General features: G+C 40.3%; 1 non-coding gene across 1 annotated transcript; it reads left to right on the forward strand.

Moving 5' to 3' along the window:
• The first annotated feature begins 681 nt into the window (after positions 1-681).
• On the forward strand, positions 682-789 carry LOC117695968 (U6 spliceosomal RNA). The gene has a single exon (XR_004604766.1). It is a non-coding gene; the product is annotated as a U6 spliceosomal RNA (small nuclear RNA).
• The last annotated feature ends 1715 nt before the right edge of the window (positions 790-2504 follow it).

The following is a 2504-nucleotide window of genomic DNA, read 5'->3' on the forward strand; positions in this document are numbered from 1 at the left end:
TTTTTGTATCTCTCTGTTCCCATGTGTTCGTTATCTTTTGTTGCCCCGTCCCTTTTCTCTCTCTCTCTCTCTCTCTCTCTCTCCTCTCTCTCTCTCTCTCTCTCTCTCTCTCTCACTGTGGCCAGTATTCTAGTCTTTAGTCTCTCTTTTTTGTGATATACATTTTCTGTCTCTTTAACTAAATTCTTGTAATCTCCTTTATTTCTGTAACTTCTTACTGTTGACCAGAGCCCTGTGGGATAACTGTCAGCCCTCTCTACCTGTAGCCGTGTTAAAGTCTCAGTCTGGTAGGTTAAGGGGAGCTTCTAAACAGGATCCTTTCTCATTCTTCTCTGGTAAAGAGAACCTGTAAAAGTTACTGGCAATCATCTCGGGTAGGCTGGTGGAAAAACATTAAAAACTCTTCAAGTTTATTCCAACTGCAGGGTTATCTGAAAAGAAAGGATGATTAATCTTCCAGTTTAGTTTGTGTCTTGTTCCACTGAGGCTCAGAAGACTGGCTTTCTCTTTCTCACCCATGGTAATGGATCTTGGACCAGGTCCTGCCACAGAGTAATGTATGACTGTTGATCGGGATATGACCCTGGCCTTTCCTGAAAAATAATAACTTTAACTTTAAAAAATAATAGTCAAGTCAAAAGTTCCTTTTGGCGGCTGGTCAACATCAAAAGTCAGCCACTCGTGCTCGCTTTCGGCAGCACATATACTAAAATTGGAACGATACAGAGAAGATTAGCATGGCCCCTGCGCAAGGATGACACGCAAATTCGTGAAGCGTTCCATATTTTTCTAGATGCTGAGAAAGCATTTGACAAAATTCAACATCCCTTCATGTTAAAAGTCTTGGAAAGATCAGGAATACAAGGCCCATATCTAAACATAGTAAAAGCAATATACAGCAAGCCAGTAGCCAACATCAAACTAAATGGAGAGAAACTTGAAGCAATCCCACTAAGATCAGGGACTAGGCAAGGCTGCCCACTCTCACCTTACCTATTCAATATAGTACTGGAAGTCTTAGCTAGAGCAATTAGACAACAAAAGGAAGTCAAAGGGATACAGATAGGAAAGGAAGAAGTCAAAATTTCACTATTTGCAGATGATATGATAGTATACTTAAGTGAACCTAAAACTTCCACCAGAGAACTCCTAAACCTGATAAACAACTTTAGCAATGTGGCTGGATATAAAATCAACTCAAACAAATCAGTAGCCTTCCTCTACTCAAAGGATAAACAGGCAGAGAAAGAATCAGGGAAATGACACCCTTCACAATAGCCACGAATAAAATAAATTATCTTGGAGTGAATCTAACAAAGCAAGTGAAAGATCTGTATGACAAGAACTTCAAGTCTCTCAAGAAAGAAATTGAAGAACATCTCAGAAGATGGAAAGATCTCCCATGCTCCTGGATTGGCAGGATTAACTTAGTAAAAATGGCTATCCTGCCAAAAGCAATCTACAGATTCAATGCATACCCATCAAAATTCCAAATCAATTCTTCATAGAGATAGAAAGAGCAATTTACAAATTCATTTGGAATAACAAAAAACCTAGGATAGCGAGAACTATTCTCAACAATAAAAGAACCTCTGGGGGAATCACCATTCCGGACCTCAAACTGTACTACAGAGCAGTAGTGATAAAACTGCTTGGTATTGGTACAGAGACAGAAAGGACAATCAATGGAACAGAATTGAAGACCCAGAAATGAACCCGCATACCTATGGTCACTTGATATTTGACAAGGGAGCTAAATTCATCCAGTGGAAAAAGGACAGCATTTTCAACAAGTGGTGCTGGCTCAACTGGAGGTCAACATGTAGAAGAATGCAAATTAATCCATTCTTATCCCCTTGCACAAAGCTCAACTCCAAGTGGATAAAGGACCTTCACATAAAGCCAGGTACACTGAAAATATTAGAAGAGAAGTTGGGGAAGACCCTCGAATACCTAGGCACAGGGGAAAAGTTCCTGAACAGAACACCAATGGCTTATGCTCTAAGATCAAGAATCGACAAATGGGACCTCATCAAATTGCAAAGCTTCTGTAAGGCAAAGGACACTGTCAACAAGACAAACGGCAACCAACAGATTGGGAAAAGATCATTACCAATCCTACATCTGATAGGGGGCTAATATCTAATATTTACAAAGAACTCAAGAAATTAGATGCCAAACAACAAAATAACCCCATTAAAAAATGGGGTACAGAGCTAAACAAAGAATTCTCAACTGAGAAAACTCAAATGGCCGAGAAGCACCTTAAGAAATGCTCAACATCCTTAGTCATCAGGGAAATGCAAATCAAAACAACACTGAGATACCACCTCACACCAGTCAGAATGGCTAAGATCAAAATTCAGGTGATAGTAGATGTTGGCGAGGATGTGAAGAAAGAGGAACACTCCTGCATTGTTGGTGGGGTTGCAAGCTGGTACAACCACTTTGGAAGTCAGTCTGGCGGTTCCTCAGAAAATTGGACATAGCACTACCTGAGGACC

Source organism: Arvicanthis niloticus, assembly GCF_011762505.2.
Source record: "Arvicanthis niloticus isolate mArvNil1 chromosome Y unlocalized genomic scaffold, mArvNil1.pat.X SUPER_Y_unloc_1, whole genome shotgun sequence".
Taxonomy (NCBI): domain Eukaryota; kingdom Metazoa; phylum Chordata; class Mammalia; order Rodentia; family Muridae; genus Arvicanthis; species Arvicanthis niloticus.